This window comes from Schistocerca cancellata, chromosome 3, assembly GCF_023864275.1.
Source record: "Schistocerca cancellata isolate TAMUIC-IGC-003103 chromosome 3, iqSchCanc2.1, whole genome shotgun sequence".
NCBI lineage: Eukaryota > Metazoa > Arthropoda > Insecta > Orthoptera > Acrididae > Schistocerca > Schistocerca cancellata.
In genome coordinates, this window is record NC_064628.1 from 819,541,196 (window position 1) to 819,565,429 (window position 24,234).

A 24,234-nucleotide genomic window follows, 5' to 3' on the forward strand; every position below is an offset into this window, starting at 1 on the left:
AACACACACTCGGTGGAGTACGAGGCGTATTCCAAAACTAAGGCCTAGTGACCAATATTTAACTGATGGTAGGCCTGAATGAAGTTTCACGCATGCAGCACTGTTTACCGTCTCTTCAGTAAACTACTGTAGTGTTATTTCGATTATGTAGTCGTTTTCCTGTAGGAGAGATCAGATTGTAATGGGAGAGACAATCGTATAGCTCACCAGTTGCGAAGTGAAAGGTGCGATTAGATTTTTGCTGATAAAATGTTCTTCAGCTTTTAAAATCCATCTTGGGCTATGCCTAGTGTAAGGGCCTGAAATAATGAATGACATAGAAGTTCGAAAATGGTGTCAAGAAGTTCAAAATTTCAGCATATCTGTTCACGATGAATAGCGGAGTGGCAGGCCCAGTATTCCGTCCAACATCGCTGATCAAGTGAACCAAAAACTTCGAAATGATCGGCGATTGATGATTAGTGGTCTGGGTAATTAATTCCAAAATGTTGCTCGAACATCTGTTTACAGGATGGTCACTGAACAGCTTGGGTATCACAAACTTTGTGCGAGGTGGGTTACACAAATGCTCACTGATTAGGGAAAAAAGTTTAAACAGTCTCCGTTCTCGAATCTAAGAAGCGATGGTTACCGTTTTTTGGGATGAAAATAGCTTCCTTTTGATTGATTCCATGGACTGTGAAACATCATTGACATCTGATGTATACTTTGAAACTCCTACCAAAATGAGACGTACGATCCAACATCGACGCCACGAGAAACTATTGGGTGGCATAATCCTCCTCTGCGACAACCCAGGCCCTCACACCACTGTCAAAACCAAGGAGAAGATTGAAGATTTTCGTTGGAAACTTTTTGAGCGCCCTCCGTACAGTCTCGGCCTTGGACGAAGCGACTGTTTCCTCATGCGAAAAGGTTGATGCGTGGCCAACGATTTCACAACGACGGTGAAGTCAAGACTGGCGTTACCGACTGGTTCAATTCCCAGGCGGTAGACGTCTATGCAGAAGGGTTAAAGAACCTGGTTCAGTGTTACAGAAAATATGTAGATGTGAGCGGCAATTATGTGGAAAAGTAACGTTGATAAGTAGTAAAATATTATTGTCAATAAAAACCTTTTCTCATGCGCTTATTTTTCTATTACCAAACGGATCTTCGTTTTGGAATACGCCTCGTAGGTTAGGAACATGGTTCTGACACATTTTGAGTAATTAGAACAGACAGACAGATCATAATTACAGAATACACAGGGTGAACCCGATCTCCACTGATAATATTGCGGAAGTTGTTAAAGGATATTTTCTGGGTATTTTGGTATGATGGACCCGTGTTATCGGGTGTCTCGTTAGACAGTAATAATGTAATTATGATTTATTCTGTTTGCTACACGATTAGCTTTGTTTGTGTGAAAATACCTCCACAATAGTCGAAAATCCTGTAATACGTAATCACCAAAGCATACAACGCAGAACACAGAGTAATGCAAAAACGGTCACGCAAATCACGTACAATGTTATGATTGCCGCCGCTGCAGGAAAAACTCAGCATAGCAGCATTTCGCATCTCGTCGAATACATGCAGTGGGCCCTTTAATGAGATCCATATCGGACCAACTATTAAACAGCAAACCTATCCATTCTGCATTGTAGTCTTGTTAACATGCGACTAATACTACCCTAAAAAACAAACCCAACACAGAATGGCGCAGTAAGGAATGTGCAATAAGTAATGCAACCCAATTTTTTCTCGGCCAGTTTCGGTTGAACAAATGCAGAATTTGCTGTGGGATAATCCCGCTTCAGCCACTACAGTTTCATGAAATTTCTATTGGTAGCGGCGTTACAGGTACATTTCAAAATAGCCTCTGTAACGGAGGTGCGATCCAAGAAGAGAGCTGTCATTGAGTTTCTTTTGGAGGAAAACCAGAGCATCGTAGATATCCATAGCACTTGCAGAATGTCTACAGACAGCTGGCAGTGAACAAATGCACGGTGACTCGTTAGAAGAGACTTCTGTCATTATCGCAACAAAGTCCCGCAAACCTGTACGATCTCCCGCGCGCTGGCCGACCTCACACACCTGTGACTCCTGAAACGTTGGAACGTACGGACACTCTCAACTGAGGTGATTGGCAGATCACAATGAGACACCTCTCTGCTCAACTGGACGTCCCTGCTGGTAGTGCTGACTCACTCGTCCACCAGTCAGGGTACTCAAAGGTGAGTGACCGCTGATTCCTCGACGTCCAACTGAAGACCATCAAGAGCAACGAAGGATGATCTGCGAGGAATTTCTTGAGCTGTACGAGACTGACCGTGACAATTCTCTGTCGATCATCGTCAACGGTGATGAAATATGAGTTCATCAGTTATAACTGTGAACAAAAGCGCAATCTATGGAGTGGCGCCACACCTACCCTCCTCTGAAGAAAAAGTTCAAAGCCGCACCCACACCGGTAAAGTCATGGCTGTGGTCTTTTGGGACTCTGGTGGGGTTATTGTCTTTGAAGCCGTCCATCATGGTTCAACGATCGGCTTGGAAGCTTATTGTGCCACCCTCAATAAACTGAAGAAACGACTTCAGCGAGTTCGTAACCACAAAAAACCAAAAGAACTTCTTCTCCGTGACAAGGCAAGGCCTCACAGAAGACTGCACACCCGAGAGGAGCTCACAAAACTTCATTTGACTGTTCTTCCTCATCCATCCTGCAGCCCGAATCTCGCACCTTCCGAGTTCCATCTGTTTGGCCCAATGAAGGATGCACTCCGTCGGAAGCAGTACGTGGATGATGAGGTGGTTACTGATTCAGCAAGACATTAGCTCCGTCGTAGACCAGTAGAGTGGTACCAGGCGTTATACAGGCCCTCCCAGCAAGGTGGCTGAGCCGCGCGTGGCTCGTGTTCCCGCCATCATGTATTTTACACCCCGTTTTTAACGCACTTCCACCGCACTACGTTATTTTAAATTACTGCTGTCACTAAGTTACTGCTTTGCCTGACCGTGAGCGGCGCTAGCAGCGCGTGTCGATATATCCCCTCTCGCAGTATCTTTGCTCGACTGCTGTGACTCGCCGGTCGTTGTCTGTCGTAGAGGAGCTCAGGTCGCGAATTCGAGCTGCCAGTCAGTTGGAACGTGTCTGGAGCGCAGTCCGGACCTGCCAGTCGGAGAGTTGCAATGCGGCACTAGTGCAGTCGGGTTGGAGCAGCATTGAGGTCTGCGTCGACATCGCTAGCCCGACCATTGCCGCCACGCATAACTTGAGCTGGGCCACGGTCTCGGTGGATCGTCGGTCAGTCGTCCTACCAGACGACGCATTTTGGCTCGCCGATCCTTCATAAGTCGGCTATGTGTGTGTGTGTGTGTGTGTGTGTGTGTGTGTGTGTGTGTGTGTGTGTGTGTGTGTGTGTGTGTGCATCGACCCCCGATTTGTCTTCAGGTATGTTTAGTTAGTGTTGGGTATCGTTCAGATCTCTTCGTGCAGTGCTTGTCGGGTTGTGTGTGTAGTTGGCGTTATGTCCACTTGTAACACCATAGCTCTAATGCTGTACGGATTTATTTTAATTTTGTTGCATTTAATATTACATCGTTAAGCTCCTGTAAATTTCTTTGATTGAATAGATAACACAAAATTGTATACTCTTTTCTTTGTAAAAACTTTGGTGTCTTGATTTGATTCTATGCAAAGTGTTGTATCTGTAATTTAAAATCTTTGTCCCATTTGGAGGGAACAAAACTTACTGTATATAATTGTAATTTTGTGTGAATAATTTTTTGTAGAAGTGTCAATATGTGTAAATGTTTTGTTTTATTTAATCTATTTGGTTGCTGTTATGTAAATGGCTGATCCTCACTTAGGGTTCTTAGTTAATTTGTATGTAAAAGGTGTAGTGGTTCCCTTCGGGAATGGAACTGTGTAGCGCGCGCAAATTGTGGTTGGGCTAGGTAGAAAAGGTGGAACTGATAGTCAGTCGGGGACGAACCAGCAGTCGGAGACGAGCTACAAGTCCGTGCACTGCCATTATAAAGGTGCATATTGTGCTGATTCAGAGAGAGGCTTTTCCTGCTTCTTTCCAAGGCCTCGGATGGATGGATAAATAGCTGGAACTATTCTGGAGTTTGTATCTATCATCGACACCAAGAAATGACAGAGTCCAGCAATTCTGCCTACAATTCCACCTACCAACATGCAGTTGCCACCACATTGCGCAATCATTGCAACGTAATACTATAATGATGTACAGTGAAGGATCAGCTTAATGGACGTGCTAATGTGCTGAAATATAAGGTAATTTGTATCTGGATTTATGTACCTACCTTGATTTTTCTCCTCATCATAACACCTCTCAAGTTCCTCTCCGTTTGAGCTAAAGTGGTATCCGAGTGTCCTTACTAAAAGAACATCTATGACCAATGTTATGCTAATCAATGCCTCTTGAACTTAGTAAAAAGAAAGTTAAAGTTAATGTGGCAAGAGAGTGAGTTAAAGTAAATATTGTTTGCTGAAAATAATTTTCCTATTAAAACTGCTATTTAAAGTGTTGTTGCTAACTTCAATATTAAAAGTTCTTAAGACTCAGGCTTATAAGGCAAATGATCACATTATTGTCTGTAGTAAATTCTAAAAGGTGAGTCAGTTTCTTGCAATTTGGTCAGTATTGTGTTTCGCTGTGGTAAAAGTGAGAAAGCTGCAGTTGTGAAACATTAAATATTCATGTTTGCTAAGTGTTTGTGTATCTTGTGTATTAGAAGTGCATGTTAATAGTGATGTTATAAAGGCCATTCACTTTATGTAAACCTGAAAGTAATAGGGTGTTTCGGTATCTCTTATTATTTTGCAAATAGTTTGTGCTGCTCCAGCTAAAATGGACAGGAAACTAGAAATAAATCTACACACGCGAGAGCAGAATGCAACCGAGAGCAGTTCAGGCAGCACACCAACAGATGGCATGACGCACGAGTTAAATTACGTACGTTATCACGCAGACGTTAATAAACAGATCGAAGCTATGTGTGTAGCGCGTACTAAGCAAGACAATGTAGGCGATGTTGTCGAAGACAGTGGCTATGCTGATGAATCGAGGGATATGTTTGAATCATCAAAAACTGAAAGGAAAGTAGAACTTGAACACGAAAATGTAGCACAACATAAAAGTGAAAAGAATTCAGATATGATAGAATTGTTAAAAATGTTGTCTGCACAAATTGCAGCACAGGGGCAACAAAATGCAGCAGAAAATGACAATATTAAGGCACAAATTGCAGCGCAAAATGACAATATCAATGACAATATTAAGGCACAAATTGCAGCACACAGTGACAATATTAATGCACAAATCGCAGCATTGGGGCAACAAAGTAAACAAATCGAAATGCAGGGTACCAGACTTAGTAAACAAATTGAAGAAGTCAACTCAAGGGTAGGAACAGTGAGTAATGAAATCAAAAGTATTAAAAGCGAAATTACTGTCATCAATGGCAATATTGCCAATGTACAAGGACAAATTGATGACATTAACGAAAGATTTGACTCTGAAGAAATTAAAATTCAAGATCAAATAGAACCCTTAGTCTGTACTAAGGTTGACGAAAAGGTATTCGGTATTAAATCCGAAATACAAACCGAATGTAACGCGGAATTTGCACAGATTAAACGATCTGTAACAGAAACAAGCAGAGCTCTAACCAAACAGATTCTTACTTGCGAAAAGAAGTGTGAACATAACACTTCACAAATCCAAGGCAAAATGTATGACTTGGAAAGAAAAATACAAACCGGACCTACACATTTTACTGAAAAAATGCCTTTCAGTAAAATATTAGAGGGCGAGGAAAAATTCGACCCTGCGAAGAGACATAACGGCTGGCACCCCATAGACTTTGTGAAGAATTGCGAAAGAAATTTTCCTGAATATTTGTCTGACCAGGAAAAAAATAATGTTGTAATCAGTGCATTAACGGGAGAAGCAAAAAGGTGGGGGTTGAATCTTGATACTAACCAGATGTCTTTTGAAACCTTTAAACAAAAGTTTATTGACGTGTACTGGTCAGAACAAAAACAAGACCAGTTGTGGCGTGAGTTTTTAATAGCCAGGTTGTATGACATCAGGGGTAGGCAAACCATGAAAGAATTTTGCGAATCATGGTACAGAAAACTGATACACCTAAAAGCAAGAAGAACTGAAGCCGAGATCGTTTGGGTTCTTTGGCAGAAATTGCCTGAGGATTCTAAACGATATGTTGGTAGTACACACAGAAGTTTTACTGCATTTTTGGAAAGGGTAGAGGATGAAGATCACTGGCGAAGAAATCGCGAATCTCGTCCCCACAATAACAACAATTATTCGCGAGAAAGTAATGACCAAGCTGAACGACATGAAAATGATAAATTTCGTGTAAACACGATTCAAAGAGGTCGTGCGAGAGGAAGGGGAAATTATACTACGCGCGGCAGAGGATACATGGCGCGGAATTTCCAAACTAGAGACGAAAAGGAAAACTGAAATCCGCGTGTGTTACGGGCCAGATTCACGCGGAATCCGGTTTTGGGCCCAAAGAAAAGATGTCAAATAATAAATTTGAGAAGGAAAGATATAAAGCCCAGGGCAGGAAAGTTAAAGACGCGCCTATGAAAGACGGGTGCGGAGTGATACATAGTGGCATTCCCAGTGCGAAATCACGTGACCGTTTGTGCTCGGGGCAGCAGTTGCCGGAGCAGCGTACATTGCACTTAGCAGCACACACAAATGGCAGTCGTCAGAACAAGATGGCTGCCGTAGAGAGATACAGAAGAGGCGGGATCGGACACTTCCGTTGGCCGGTTTCAGTAGTAGACGAATGTAAAACTGAAAATAAAGTTAATATGTCGTGTGATAAGGATAACTCAATGTCGAAATCGTGCGAAAAGACATTATTAAAGGAAGAAAGGGAGACAGAAAAGGAAAGTGAAAAGGGGAATATTTGTACTGTTAATGATGTGTATGAGGTAAAAGGCGTAGATGTGGCGGAGGTTAAGATGAATAAAGAGAAAAGGATGGTAGAATACGCCACGCAAAAGACGCGTGCACAATTATTAATAGGTGAAAATGAAGTAGAGGAGGACGTTAGTAAACATTGCATTATAAGCAGTGCAGATGAAATTATTGTTGATGGTAAGGTATTTTGTGGTTCTGATGCAGAAGAGACTAGTAGGAATTTCGCACGGTTATCTGAAATTTACAGTAAAGGAAACAGTTAAATGAAGGTTATCGAAGTATATGACGATTATACTAAGTACGAAATTAAGGCTGAAATCGTTCAAAGTGATACAACAGAAGTGCCTGAGTCTCCAAACGATGTTAAATGGGTAGAAAATGAGTCGAAAAACGAAGTGGCTGAAATATCTAGTGATAATTTGCCTCACTGTTTAAAAGTTGCTTTCCTGCTAGAATCTGATGACGAAAATGAAATCAGTGATAGTTCAGATGATGAAGGGTATACAAATACAGATAAGAATGAATATACTAACTTTCCCAATTGTTCCAAAGTCGAGTACTTAAGTGAATCTGATTGTGAGGAAGAGGGTAGCGATGACTCCAGTGAAGATGAATTCTCAGGTATAAACGAAAGTGAATATACTTTTACTGAAAGAGGGTATGAGAAAATTAGTGACATTTTTCCAAAGCAAGATACAGAAAGTGAAACTGGGCCAAAACCGAAGGAATCACTAAGTAATATAGCACAGGCACAAAATTTGCAGGAACCTCCAGATGATACTATACTGGGGCAAGCCTTAACAAATATTTTGAAGGAGTGTGAATTACAGGATCAAAAAGATCCACTCGATAAAATAATAGCAGAACAGGCGGTGATGTACCTTGCTAAAGACTTTGAAATTCCAAAACCTAAAAAGCCACCTGATGAAACAAAACGTTGGCAAGATCTGAATAGCATAATGAAAGATGTAGAAGATAGGAGGCCTAAAAAGCCACCAGATTTAAGTGACTATTTTATGAACTATAAAAGACTGCCTTGTTAATAAAGAGACTGGGGGGCAGGCTGCTGTACTTTTATATATGTTGTTAATATAATGCATGACTTTATTATTATTGTATCTGAGTGTTACCTGAAAGTGGATTATTGTTTTGTTGATCCTGAGACCCGAGGCAGGTTGTTTATTTACTGTAGTGTACTGTTTGACTTTGCTTAGAAACTGTTTATTTTCAATTGAATACTTGCTGTTGCCAGTCTAATTATGAAGACAGGGCCATGTAGTGTGAGAAACCTGAAAACTTTATGACTAGTGATGCTTATAGTAACTTAACGAGAGTGCAAAGAACTCCACAAGATAATAATTTATTCCTAATATACTTAAAGTCCAGAAAGGGCTTATGTTTGTACCATGTTGTGTATTTGAAGGTACATGTTCTCAGATGAGGGTTGTTAAGCCTCAGGGGACATGCACTCTTTGCATTGTCAGGTGCCTGACGAGCACCAGGGACCTGAGTTGTTGCCAGCACTACTTCCATTTCTTTTCGTGCTGTCAACCTTCCTCTTCATCATTCAGAACTTTTACTATCTTCTTTCCTTCTTCTCTATCACAGTAAACTGAATAGTGTAGAAATAATGTAAGATACTGTGTATTGTTTGTGGATAAGTAAATGAATAATTAAATTGGGTACACTAGAAAATGACCAAAAGAAAGTAAAGTGGGTATTGTAAAGGAAAAATGTAGTGCAAAAGTAATTGGAAAAAGAAAAATGTGTGTGAGAAAAGGTAAGAATATGAAAACAAGGTAAATGAATACTATAATGACTGAATGTAAATGTTTTTTTTAAAAAAAGGGGCAATATGGTGTTGAAAAACTGTATGTGTGTTTAAAACTGAGGAGATGAACCTGACTAATATGTATAAAGTAGATGTGAGATTTATGTGTCTAGTGCCACAAAGGGTTGGCAGAAAGCACTTGTAATAGGATTTAAAGTTATTTTTCTGATCTTGACATAATTGATAACCTAAATGTGTAGTTATACTGAATATAAACACTGACTTTAAAAGAAATATTACTAAGTAAGAAAGTGGGGAGAAAAACAACAAATCAGGGACTCTGAAATAACTCCTAAATATTGTCATTATGCCAAAAATGTCATTTAAAATTTTCTTGATTAATGTATATGTTACCTGATGTTGTCATTTGAAAAGAAATGGTTTTGTTGCCAGTGTCTAATTGCTGTTTCAAAGTTGCAGGTTTTATGTTTTATACCATTAATGCAAATTTTACCAAAGATGTGACAGAATGATGAAAAACTTGGAAATGATGACAATAAACTGATCAAAAATATGTTGATGGGCAGCAAAACAAGACAAAAGAAAAAAAATTTTGTGGTCCTGGAGTTGAGGGCTACCAAATACGCTATGTGAGCAGTAACCAAAGGACTTGCCATAGTGGGGCAAGAAGTTGATAAGTGGTCACGAACTACCAAACCTAGAGGATGAGGCAGTGTGTCAATTTAAAAATGTGTCTTTTAGCATTCTTTATCTAAATTGTGTTTTTGTATCTAAATGATTATGTACAAAGACTGCTAAACCAATAACGGGCAGAATGAGTAACATGAACTGATTATGCTGAGGCAAGCAGTGAAGTATGTTAGGGTTTTTGACCAATATGTTATGAACTGACTATTCTTATTGAAGTCAGTGAAAAGTTATTAAAAATATGTATGCATTCTTGTTCAAATAGTTATTGATGTTTTGAGACTAGGTTTTCTGGTGTAAATTAAAGTTTTGGACTGCCTTGCTTTTTAAAATACGGCAGTGATGATTAAAGATAGGCTCTGAATATGTTAGTGTGTTTATCTGCAACAAATATTTTGGACTGCTATTAATGAAGAGCAGCTTTAAAGTTAATTATTTTGAAAAAACCTTGCAAAGTTACTTTGGTATTTAAAGAGTCAGTTGGAAGAAGATTCCCATAGTTGTTTGTGTAGATATTGGTACATGTGTGGACGCAAAATGAATTTTATCAATATTACATTAATTGTTGAATCTTGTAAAACGTACTGTGACCATGAGTATGCTTGGGTGTCTGTGAATATTTACTTTCTTTAAAAATATTGAAAGACAAATTTCTGCTTTGTTGAGTTAAAATGTTCTGTGCTGTTGTCTATGTGTATATTATTATTATTAATTTTATTTAAGGATATACCTATTCTACTAATGTGTAGATTATTTTGTGTACTGTTTGTCTTTTATTTGAACTGTTTGTGTATGAAATGAACATGCTTAAAGATATCTTGTGTAACCATGAAAATCAGTTTCCTTAAACCAGTGTGAATATGAAAATTTCTGTAAATGTCTTATTTTGAAAATCTTTTGGAAGAAATGTATGCAATTTCTTAGTGTATATACTGTATGTTTGTAATGTTTTTTTTTTCTCCCAACTGAAGTTGGATGGAATAATTTTTTTTGCAGCCAGCACCACTTAGGTGTTATAGATGTTTCCTTGAAGTATCCCTGACGGGAAACTTCAACGAAACATGGGGCATGTGTAACACCATAGCTCTAATGCTGTACGGATTTATTTTAATTTTGTTGCATTTAATATTACATCGTTAAGCTTCTGTAAATTTCTTTGATTGAATAGATAACACAAAATTGTATACTCTTTTCTTTGTAAAAGCTTTGGTGTCTTGGTTTGATTCTATGCAAAGTAGTGTATCTGTAATTTAAAATCTTTGTCCCATTTGGAGGGAACAATACTTACTGTATATAATTGTAATTTTGTGTGAATAATTTTTTGTAGAAGTTTCAATATGTGTAAATGTTTTGTTTTATTTAATGTATTTGGTTGCTGTTATGTAAATGGCTGAACCTCACTTAGGGTTCTTAGTTAATTTGTATGTAAAAGGTGTAGTGGTTCCCTTCGGGAATGGAACTGTGTAGCACGCGCAAATTGTGGTTGGCCTAGGTAGAAAAGGTGGAACTGATAGTCAGTCGGGGACGAGCCAGCAGTCGGAGACGAGCTACGAGTTCGTGCACTGCCATTATAAAGGTGCATATTGTGCTGATTCAGAGAGAGGCTTTTCCTGCTTCTTTCCAAGGCCTCGGATAGATGGATAAATAGCTGGAACTATTCTGGAGTTTGTATCTATCATCGGCACCAAGAAATGACAGAGTCCAGCAATTCTGCCTACAATTCCACCTACCAACATGCAGTTGCCACCACATTGCGCAATCATTGCAATGTAATACTATAAAGATGTACAGTGAAGGATCAGCTTAATGGACGTGCTAATGTGCTGAAATATAAGGTAATTTGTATCTGGATTTATGTACCTACCTTGATTTTTCTCCTCATCATAACACCTCTCAGGTTCCTCTCCATTTGAGCTAAAGTGATATCCGAGTGTCCTTACTAAAAGAACATTTATGACAAATGTTATGCTAATCAATGCCTCTTGAACTTAGTAAAAAGCAAGTTAAAGTTAATGTGGCAAGAGAGTGAGTTAAAGTAAATATTGTTTGCTGAAAATAATTTTCCTATTAAAACTGCTATTTAAAGTACTGTTGCTAACTTCAATATTAAAAGTTCTTAAGACTGAGGCTTATAAGGCAAATGATCACATTATTGTCTGTAGTAAATTCTAAAAGGTGAGTCAGTTTCTTGCAATTTGGTCAGTATTGTGTTTCGCTGTGGTAAAAGTGAGAAAGCTGCAGTTGTGAAACATTAAATATTCATGTTTGCTAAGTGTTTGTGTATCTTGTGTATTAGAAGTGCATGTTAATAGTAATGTTATAAAGGCCATTCACTTTATGTAAGCCTGAAAGTAATAGGGTGTTTCGGTATCTCTTATTATTTTGCAAATAGTTTGTGCTGCTCCAGTTGTTAGCTTCAATCTTAAAACATATGTGTGTCAGAGTTCATTGCACTCGCGTGTGGCTAAGTCTAGGTTGTGTTTGTCCGTTATAGTTACTTATACCTACTTTCATAAACGAGAACGTTAATCTTTCTCTTGCCTAATTAGGCTGGCGACCGTTTCCCTTATTCTATAAACAGTATAGCTAGGCAAAATTTTGTTTGTTACTGTTCAAATATTAACGTAATTCTGACTTTCATTTCCGATAAGCCACCTCCGTTAGGAACAACACGGTCAACATAACAAAATTCCTCTCAGAGGGTAACACTGCTCTGTTGCTTTATACCATAATTGCTATAACAAAATAATTCTGTTTTGCAAACTGCCTCCAGCTTCGAGGTTAAGGTATAGCAGTAGCAGACAGGAGTGTTATACACTGACGACTATTTTAAATGTTGTCAACATTCTGAGTGAGTCAGTCGGTTTCTGAGGACCAGGGAAGCTATCTCCGCGCGGTGCAGTCGCCTGGGTCCGCTGGCGGTCCCTGCGTAGTGTCTGAGCGTGTCTGAAGCTGTCCGATCGCTACGAGCTTCGTGGTTCACCGACCCAGGACGTCAAAGGTGAGTTGTGGTTTCAACTACCCAAGCCACGTCTATTCGTGTTGTGTGGTTCGTTTCGGTGGTTCGCTGTTGGGGAGGTTTGCCTGTGAGCAACACCGAGTGTTTCTGTTGCTGAAATTTAGCCGCAATGCGGTGCAATTAATTATATTCGTTGACTGCAATTCGATTGCACCAGCGGAATTTTCTGCCTAGTGGCCGTTAGTGATCTGGTTACCTGCCCTCGCCACTAACGTAATTTCAGGCAGCAGCCTTTCCTAACCTGTTGTCGCTGTCCAACATGGTGTGTAATTTTGACAGCTAATACATATTTCATTGTGGATAATTACGTTCGTAACCTTTTGTGTTTGAGTTCTCATGTACTGACTGGTGGCAAGCAAGTCGTTGTGTCGGTCGGTCCGTGGCTGTCCCCTGGTTTGGTTCCTACGGATCAAGTGTAGCTGGGCTCACCACCTGTCTCACTTAAGTGAACGAGGCTCAGACCGACCATCGACCTCCCTGAAGGCTTCTGAGTGCCGAATTCTTTATTGTCCTTCTCACCGGTGTTTGTTTGTCTGTTTATAATCTATCATAGCCAATGATTTAAAGTTTCTTGTTTTTGCTGGACTTTATGTATTTTTGAATTTTGGAAAATCAATTGTGGGCCTTAAGCCGCTTAAAACTTTAATCCTGAAATTACCCTTTAAGAAAACATTGTGGCCTTCTGCCTTAAAAGATTATGGTAATATATTTTAAAATTTTGAAATTTAATTGTGGCCCTCAGCCGCTTGTATTGCACCTTTCATATGTTTGTTCTATCTACTTTTGCCTGTGATACCATATACATTTTAATTATTTTACTTGCTATTCTAACTGCATTTTTATTTGTTGACTTTTAAGATTTTTTCTTTGGAGGTCCTCAGCCGTGAAATAATTGCCCTTTGAAACTCATAGTTCTAAAGGTTCGACTACATGCCACTTTGGTTTAAAAGTTGCGAGGTGCCGGGGCTAGCAGTGTATTTAACACTAAGTTCTTCTAGAACCTACATATGTAAATGATGCTCTAGGCCCCCCCTATTCTAACTCCGACTTTTGCTGTTGCACCTGGATTAAAAAGATACACGAACTGACTGTAATCAACCCTGCAAGTGGAGTAGAAAAGAGTTTGGCACCTGCAATAATTTAATTTGATAAATAAGTTAAATAAAGGAAGGTTTCATTAATGTAGTGAGAATTGATAGGGTTGCTCTACCGATTAACAGAATGAAAGTTCTGTCCAAAATATTAATATGATTTATTAAGACTAAACACAAAATAATAAACAAAAACACATGAAACATTTACAATACATCAAATTGGCTCAAATTGGATACTCAAATAAATGCTGTTAAGGTGAAGTTGTCTCTAAACTAGATTGTGACGTTTATGACGAAGTGGTATGTGGAGCCAATTCCTTGCAACTCAAATCTTAAGAGAGACACACAGCTAACCCAACATTATCTGCTGCTACATTAGTGAGAACTCAGACAGTGACCACCCAAGACAGAACAAAGTTAGAAAAGACAAACAGGTGCGCCCTGCTGAGCTTTGATTATCACCTAGCAAAATTGCCTGCTTTGCCGGTGCTGCAGACGTACATTACCAAGCTGTCTTCTTAACTGCACGGACACGATCTGGCGTACTGGAGGCGATGGCTGGTTGCTTCGACGTCCTGTCATGGTGATGATAATGTCGCGAGTATAGTCCGAAACAAATTATCCTGGTCTGGTTGTTCCAGACTAAAGACTTCCTAGCAATACAAATGCGCCTCTGAGGGAGACGAAGAAGGCTAGCCACACAATCACTGACGGTACAGTGATTGATTTTAACAAGCGAAGTCACACAGTAACTCCGATACAGTCAACTTTAGCCAAAACTGCTCAAGACAGACAACATAGGCCACTTGTACGCAGAACGCTCAATTGCCAACTGTACTCGGAAAGTTACAATCAAGTCCAAACATCAGCAACTTCGTTAAACAGATACAATCCAATAAAAGTATATTAGACAGCCAACGGAAGGCAGGCTGTCCAGAGCAGCGAGAGCTCAGTCTTGTAACGTACTCCGACCGAAAGGTGAGAGCCGACTACTCCACAAGAGCACCTGTACAGAACCGAACACAGAACATTCCCACCCCCATGATAGTGGCCGTGGTTAACCGTTCCAATCAGCAACTCAAAAACCGGCGGAAAATTCCACTCTATTGCCAGAGCACTACCATTCCACCAATGGAGATTATTGGCGCCAATTTCTGTGTTGATTTTGCTACGTCACGGAGCTATTCCCTGAGCAAGCCAATCACAGTTACGATTTTGCAGAAAGCGCGGGAATTTGCCCGCCACAACTCCCTGGGTACACAAGTCATTCCCACACCTCGCTGGTAGCCCGCCAGAAAGTGTTTCTGCGAAGTAACGGAACCTCTAGCCCAGCCGCTACTTCAGGCTCCTGCGAGCGTGTCTCAGCCGCTATTCTACGATGTCGGCGTCTGGAAAGCATTCACTCGACTCCCTCACACCCGTCGGCTTACCCTTTCAAGATCAGCAGTCCCTACCTGTCACCGGACCACCCGGGTGACGAGAGTCACTGCGTGGGAAGTCCGCGTGTGAAGGAATAGCAACTTTTCACCGCATGCAATTAGGAAAATCGTAAGATAGAAATATGAGAGGTTTCTCGTGCCACTTCTCAAAGTGTTACTAAATTACAATAAATTACAATTTTGAGTGAATTTAACTGATACCTTATTTGGCCCTTTCCACAATCGTAATCACCGGTTCCGCTCTGTGGGTTTAGCAGGTGTCTCAGTGGCCTAATGTCATCGCATTGAACCAAGATTATGTTAAAAAATAGGGTTTTATAGCCAAAAGACTGGGAAATAATGAGGCAAATTGGAATCCCGAATACAGCCAACCTGCCTTCAGAAAAAAAATTGTTCTTTCATTTACTGATCGCCCGTCGTAAGCTTCAGAGCGAAGAACAAATTGGGTATTAATGTTGGCAATGGTTTGTTCCAAACAAGACAACAGTGCACACCGCAGACAATTGCCACTTTTGCGATTATTTTTCAGTGAAATGCTGATAAAAAGGAAATTGGGGATACGAAATGAAACGAAACGCATTTGCTCTGTAATGACGCAGCCAGGACCACCTGCCCTTATTCCAAAATACTAAGAAACCATCCCTGAAGAGCCTCTGACATTTTGTTTGTGAAGTTTGTGTTAACGCTGTATAGAATAATTAAGAAATACATTGAGGTAACAAAAGTCATGGGGTACCTCCTAGTATCGTGTTGAACCTCCTTTTGCCCGGTGTAGTGCAGCAGCTCGACGTGACATGGGCTCAACAGGTCGTTGGAAGTCCCCTGGAGAAGTATTGAGCCATGTTGCTTCTATAGCCCTCCTTACTGCGAAAGTGTAGCCGATGAGATTCATGTCGGACGATCAAACCAGTCGTGAAAAGTTGTGGCCCGGTGACACGGCGCATTCTCATCCACAACAAATTCCATCGTTGTTTGGAAACATGACGCCCACCAATGGCTGAAAACGGGCTCCAAATAGTCGAACATCCAAAGGACCCAGTTCATTCCATTCCATGTAAAAACAGCCCACACCTTTATGGAGCCACCACCAGCTTGCACAGTGCCTTGTTGACAAATTAGGTGCGTGGTTTCGTTGGGCGTGCGCCACACTTCACTCCTGCCCTCAGCTGTTACAAGCTGAAATCGGGACGGTTTTCCAGCCGTCTAGGGTCCAGTCCACGTGGTTGCTAGGCCAGAAGAGGTTCTACAGACGATGCCGTACTGCTAACAAGGGCACTCGCCGTCTACTGCCACATACCATTAACGTCACATTTTGGCGTAGTGTCCTAAAGCATCCATTCGCTGTACGAACTACATTAATTTCTTATTCGTGCAGAGTGCCTGTCTGTTGGCAGTGAGAGCTCTACGCAAACGCCGCTGCTCTCGGTCTCAATTCATGGCCGTCGGCCACTGCGTTGACTGAGAGGTAATGTCTAAGATTTTACATTCTCGGCACACTCTTTACACTGTGCATCTCGGAATGTTGAATCCTTCGCGATTTCCGAAATCTAATGTCCCATGTGTCTATCTCCAACTGCCATTTCCGTTCACAAACTGTTAATCCCCACCGTGTACCCATAATCACGTCGGAAACTTTTCACATGTATCACCCTAGTAAGAATGACAGCTCCACCAATGCAGTGCTCTTTTATACTTTGTGTATGCGATACTACCGCCATCTTTATTTGTGCACATCGCTGACTTACGTCACCTCAATGTGGTACCATATATTGACTCGTTGTAAGTTTTTTAACTTACACTCCTGGAAATTGAAATAAGAACACCGTGAATTCATTGTCCCAGGAAGGGGAAACTTTATTGACACATTCCTGGGGTCAAATACATCACATGATCACACTGACAGAACCACAGGCACATAGACACAGGCAACAGAGCATGCACAATGTCGGCACTAGTACAGTGTATATCCACCTTTCGCAGCAATGCAGGCTGCTATTCTCCCATGGAGACGATCGTAGAGATGCTGGATGTAGTCCTGTGGAACGGCTTGCCATGCCATTTCCACCTGGCGCCTCAGTTGGACCAGCGTTCGTGCTGGACGTGCAGACCGCGTGAGACGACGCTTCATCCAGTCCCAAACATGCTCAATGGGGGACAGATCCGGAGATCTTGCTGGCCAGGGTAGTTGACTTACACCTTCTAGAGCACGTTGGGTGGCACGGGATACATGCGGACGTGCATTGTCCTGTTGGAACAGCAAGTTCCCTTGCCGGTCTAGGAATGGTAGAACGATGGGTTCGATGACGGTTTGGATGTACCGTGCACTATTCAGTGTCCCCTCGACGATCACCAGTGGTGTACGGCCAGTGTAGGAGATCGCTCCCCACACCATGATGCCAGGTGTTGGCCCTGTGTGCCTCGGTCGTATGCAGTCCTGATTGTGGCGCTCACCTGCACGGCGCCAAACACGCATACGACCATCATTGGCACCAAGGCAGAAGCGACTCTCATCGCTGAAGACGACACGTCTCCATTCGTCCCTCCATTCACGCCTGTCGCGACACCACTGGAGGCGGGCTGCACGATGTTGGGGCGTGAGCGGAAGACGGCCTAACGGTGTGCGGGACCGTAGCCCAGCTTCATGGAGACGGTTGCGAATGGTCCTCGCCGATACCCCAGGAGCAACAGTGTCCCTAATTTGCTGGGAAGTGGCGGTGCGGTCCCCTACGGCACTGCGTAGGATCCTACGGTCTTGGGGTGCATCCGTGCGTCGCTGCGGTCCGGTCCCAGGTCGACGGGCACGTGCACCTTCCGCCGACCACTGGCGACAACATCGATGTACTGTGGAGACCTCACGCCCCACGTGTTGAGCAATTCGGCGGTACGTCCACCCGGCCTCCCGCATGCCCACTATACGCCCTCGCTCATAGTCCGTCAACTGCACATACGGTTCACGTCCACGCTGTCGCGGCATGCTACCAGTGTTAAAGACTGCGATGGAGCTCCGTATGCCACGGCAAACTGGCTGACACTGACGGCGGCGGTGCACAAATGCTGCGCAGCTAGCGCCATTCGACGGCCAACACCGCGGTTCCTGGTGTGTCCGTTGTGCCGTGCGTGTGATCATTGCTTGTACAGCCCTCTCGCAGTGTCCGGAGCAAGTATGGTGGGTCTGACACACCGGTGTCAATGTGTTCTTTTTTCCATTTCCAGGAGTGTATTTCTGATATTCAATGTAACCTATGTGAACTTTCTTGTTATTCGATGCGTCATGCTTCATGTTTGTACACAGAATATTTTTAAAACAGAAGTCTTTCGTAGTCGATATGTTACGCCATAGCCCTTATGGGTGCAAACATAGTGATCTGTAGTGGTCAGCAGTAATGTCCTTGTGGGTGTGACATTTCAGTAAGAAACAAGTGAGACAGGCGGGTGCTGGTCACGCTGCGAGCGGTCTGGAAATAACTGGCGGAACGCGAAGGTGCTAATGCAGATGATGTTGCTTTTTGGAATTATGGTTTTGTAAAGACTCCTATGAAAAATGTGAAGACATTCAGGTAACATTGTCGCTGCAATGCTTGCTTACGCATAATTTATCATGAGTTTGAGAGTGGCAAAATTTATTATGATTTTTTCTTTATTGGTTCGGGTTAGTTAGTTTGCTAGTCGAGACATGATTAAACATAGGTATCTGTTCACGTAGCTTACACTCACAGCCATAGATTCATCACCACTTTACCACAGTATTAATTACCTTGATGGTAGAGTCATACTTTCTATAGGAAACGGAGTTTGTGAAGAGGATTAAAGAAGACTGTAGTTGTTAAGGTATCGGAGTTTCTCTGAGTCGGGTCTTTCCCATAACCTCCTGGCGAAAGTTCCATTTTGTAATTGTGTGTTGCACTTAGCGAAACACTGTTGCTCGAAATGATTTTTTTTTTTAATTTTAAGCTGGTTTGCTGCAGCGCTGTATTTTAATATTGAGCATATTCCAGCAGTAAAGAGTTTCCATTCCCACGAGGTAAGGAATAGAAATTTGTTACGGCCAATTACACAGAAAAATCATTCGCAGTTAAGCGTTGCGTTTCAAAATCAACTTCAGGTAGGTTCAGGTTAAACCTGATTTCTTATGCAGACATTGTTACTCTTACAGTGCAATGTTACATTCGCGTATACATCATTCAGTGTTCATAAATTTTATTTAGTCAGTTTGCGTACATAAATTTAGAAGGCATTTTCGTATACCGTTTTGGATAGTTAATCTTTCGAAATTTGGTTTATAATTTTATGCAGCATTTTTATCCTGTCAGTTTTCGTGTGAGGGAATTGCTAGTCACGAACTGTGAGGTCGCACATTGTGGCAGTGTTCACCGGACTGCACGACACGCAATTTCAAGGGACAGTTTAATTAGTATACAGGTTTACGTTTTCTAATTATTTTTGATACAAGTTAATAGCAAAACACAGGTACACGGTTTCATGTGGACGTGGAGACTCTTTTCATCAGATGGCGTTTACGTAGGCACACCACTCGCATTTTTCAGGTTTGTGTTACAACACAGACGCACACTATTGTTTAAGAATAAGAAACCAGTTTACAACAACAACAATAAACAACATACTGAAACATATCAGCTATATTCCCAGTCAAAACAGTTTCGTCAGTTCGGAAGAGGGCCAAGATTACAGCGCCTGATTCGAATATGGATAGTAGGTAGCGAGGCGACAGGGGAATGAGGGAGTAATAAAATGCAACGGCCTGCATTTTCGCCTCACTGCCAGGACAACGAATCTCGGGCGCCTGCTCCGGAATCGTAAACAGCCGAGCGGCACGCGCTCCGCGTTCTTACAAAACGCGAATCCGCGACCGTCGCAGGAGGCCCACAACCTGTTAGGAGACCAATAAAGCTCCGAGGAAACAGAGCCTGACACTTGCCGCGAACGAGTGGCAGCGGGGGTGGGGGCGGTCGGAGGAGGGGGGGAGGAGGCTTTTGGAGGAAGAAAGAGAGGTCCTGCGAAAGAATAACGACGGGGAAATGATGCGGGCACAGGGCGACAGCGTAATAAGCAGTCCAGAGGCGGACGTGTCATAAATGTTTAAGCGCGCCGCTACAGAATGGGCCGACCTGTTGTAAACACGGCCGCGGCTGGAATTCGGCGGCAGACACTGTGCAGGCGCCGGCCTATCTACACCGGCAGTGAAAAGCGGGCATTCTTCGGCAGCGGGGGCGGGGGCCGGGGGGGGGGGGGAGGTGGCGGTGGGAGGCGGGGGCGTATCGTGTTGCTGCCGCCGCCGCTCGGTATCGTAGAAAATAGCCTCAAGATAGCGTAAGAGGCTAATTTTAGGTGGGCGTGTACTGGCCCGATGCAGGCTTCACCAGGCGTGCACTCTCGTGCCCACTCACTAACACACAAACACACACTCACGCACACACACAAGCGCGCATGCTGATACCATTTCCATCTCTTCCATCTCCTCCAGATTCTTCCTCCCACCATCTGTGACACCACCACTTATTCGTTACTCCAATAAGTGCACCAACACTTTGAGTATCTCAACAGTACTGAAGAAGATTCCATAACCCGTACTTTCTTTTCTTTGACATGAAAACGTCTATTCATCAGTGGAACTTCATGTGACGAAACACCGTCATATTTGAATCGTTAATAAGTACATGACTAATAACGTATAAACAATTGACGCATTGAAATGGGAAAGGTCGTAACTACAAATATTAAAACTTTTGAGGGAGACTAAAAAATAAACTTACGAATTTGGTTTCGCTAACATTATTTCAGTAACTGCTTGGAATGGAAGTCATACACACATTAAAAAGGACAGTGTTGGCCGTAATAGTGATGGTTTATTAATAGCAAAATCTGTTTTGAATCACCTCAGTTTTGGTTACTGATAATAACTTGATACCAGTGCCTATGAGTTTAATTTGTACACCACAGCACTGAAGATGATCACTATGTGATTGAAAATCGATTTTGCTATCAATAAACCATCAATATTACGGCCAACGCTGACCATCCTTTTAATTTCACATATGGTCGTTGAACACACAGCTCTCCATGAAGCCGTCAATCAACATATACACATGCTTTTCATATTTACCTCTACATCAATACTCTGCTAATCATCCTGAAGTGCATGGCAGATGGTACGCCTCATTGTACCATCCGTTAAGGTTCCTTCCACTTCCATTCACATACGGAGCGAGAGAATGACGGTCTAAATGCATCTGTGGGGGTTACAGTTATTCTATGAGTAATCTTATTCTCACGAACAATATGTGAATGATACGTAGAGGGTTATGGTATATTCCTACAGTCATAATTTAAAGCCTGTTCTTGAAGCTTTATTACACTACTGGCCATTAAAATTGCTTCATCACGAAGATGACGTGCTACAGGCGTGGAATGTAACCGACAGGAAGAAGATGCTATGATATAAACATGATTAGCTTTTCAGAGCATTCACACAAGGTTGGCGCCTGTGGCGACTCCTACAACGTGCTGACATCAGGAAAGTTTCCAACCGATTTCTCGTACACAAACAGCAGTTGACCGACGTTGCCTGGTGAAACGTTGTTTTGATGCCTCGCGTAAGGAGGAGAAAGCGTACCATCACGTTTCCGACTTTGATAAAGGTCGGATTGTAGCCTATCGCGATTGCGGTTTATCGATTCGCGACATTGCTGCTCGCGTTGGTCGAGATCCAATGGCTGTTAGCAGAATATGGAATCGGTGGGTTCAGGAGGGTAATACGGAACGCCGTGCTGGATCCCAACGGCCTCGTATCACTAGCAGTCGAGATGACAGGCATCTTATCCGCATGACTGTAAAGAATCGTGCAGCCACGTCTCGATCCCTGAGTCAACAGATGGGGACGTTTGCAAGACAACAACCATCTGCACGAACAGTTCGACAACGTTTGTAGCAGCATGTACTATCAGCTCGGAGACCGTGGCTGCGGTTACCCTGGGCGCTGTATCACAGACAGGAGCGCCTGCGATGCTGAACTCAACGACGAACCTGGGTGCACGAATGGCAAAACGCCATTTTTTCGGATGAATCCAGGTTCTGTTCACAGCATCATGATGGTCGCATCCGTGTTTGGCGACATCGCGGTGAACGCACATTGGAAGCGTGTATTCGTCATCGCCATACTGGCGTATTACCCGGCACGATGGTATGGGATGCCATTGGCTAGACGTCTCGCTCACCTCTTGTTCGCATTGACGGCACTTTAAACAGTGGACGTTACATTTCAGATGTGTTACGACCCGTGGCACTACCCTTCATTCGATCCCTGCGAAACCCTACATTTCAGCAGGATAATACACGACCGCATGTTGCAGGTCCTGTACGGATCTTTCTGGATACAGAAAATGTTCGACTCATGCCCTGGCCAGCACATTCTCCAGATCTCTCACCAACTGAAAACGTCTGGTCAATGGTGGCCGAGCAACTGGCTCGTCACAATACGCCAGTCTTTACTCTTGATGAACTGTGGTATCGTGTTGAAGCTGTATGGGCAGCTGTACCTGTACACGCCATCCAAGCTCTGTCTGACTCAACGCCCAGGTGTATCAAGGCTGTTATTACGGCCAGAGGTGGTTGTTCTGGGTACTGATTTCTCAGGAACTATGCACCCAAAATGCGTGAAAATGTAATAACATGTCAGATCTAGTATAATATATTTGTCCAATTAATAACCGTTTATCATTTGTATTTCTTCTTGGTGTAGCAGTTTTGATGGCCAGTATTGTAGCAGACTTTCTCGAGATAGTTTAGGTCTCTCTTCAAGAGTCTGCCAGTTCAGTTTCTTCAGCATCACTGTAATGCTCTCCCACGGTCAAACAAACCTGTGCTTGTTCGTGTTGCCGTTCTCTATATGCGTTTTATAAATTGGGACAGTTGTCCGGGGTTTTCCTTTATAAAGGAACATTTGGAAACAGAGTTAGGTATTTCAGCTTTTGCTTCTCCACCTTCGGTTTCACTTCCTGTCTCATTCGCAAGGGACCGCACGCTAATTTTGGTGCCACTAGTAGCCATGTCGCGAGTGGCAGCCGCATGGTCTTGGAAGCCTTGCCACGGTTCGCATGACTCCCCCCATCGGAGGTTCGAGTCCTCCTTCGGGCATGGGTGTGTGCGTTGTCCTTAGCGTAAGTTAGATTAAGTAGTGTGTAACCATAGGGACCGATGACTTCAGCAGTTTGCTCCCATAGGAACTTACCACAAATTTATATATGACCAGAATTTCTCTGGGTTTTGTGAAAGATCATTTGACAATATTCTGTCATTGAAGGCTTCAAGCATTGCTCCCTTGATAGCCAAACGCGTTTCTTTCAGCATCTCTCTATCTGTAGTCCTACGCTTTGTTTCTCTGTAAGGTGTCAGGCAAATCCAACACCTTCCATGAAAACCCTGACATGATAAGCAAATCCAGTAGTATGTCACATAGCTCCGAATAAATTGTGACATTAAATTAACCGAAGTAATACGAGTAACGAGTGAGCAAATGGAATGTCACAGACTAACACAAGAATGCTTAAATGCATGTCATACCTTCCCACCGTGAGAGAGACGCAGTTCCGAAGGGAGAAACGAGAACACAAGCCGAGAGCAGAACCGTGTTAAGCTAGAAGGCCCTACGATAAGGGACGGACACCCATGTGGCCAGCTAACCACCAGGACCACCCCCCCAGCCCATGTTAAAAGCTAGAGCCCACCAGAAGAACAGTACAGATCTTACGATAACACTAAAAGGGCCACACCAGCCGCAAGTTTTAGCGTGAGACTTTTTCGCGTCTCTGTTACGTTGCAAACTTTAAAAACATTGCCCCACCACGAAAAGTATAACGTTTCTCATTGGATAGACAGAATTTTTGTAGGCGGAGCTTAAGCTTAACATTGAGACCCTGATTGGTCAGATGAAAACACAGCCAGATAGTTTTTTTTTTTAAACCAACTTCGGTAAATTGTAGTAAGGAGAAGTTAGGGGAGAGTTGCTTCCAAGACGGCGAGCTGTATGGAGCTGCGCCGGCCGCCGGCCCCTGACGAACGCCGACAAGGTAATGAACGCACGCGATGCCGCATTTTTGAGCGCATAAGGCTTCACTCAGAACAACAGAAGTATCATGTGTTACATCCCCTTTTTACGTAATACTAGTGTCGATCGTCAATTAAAACTCATGGTATTCACATTTGCTACGTAAGTTAA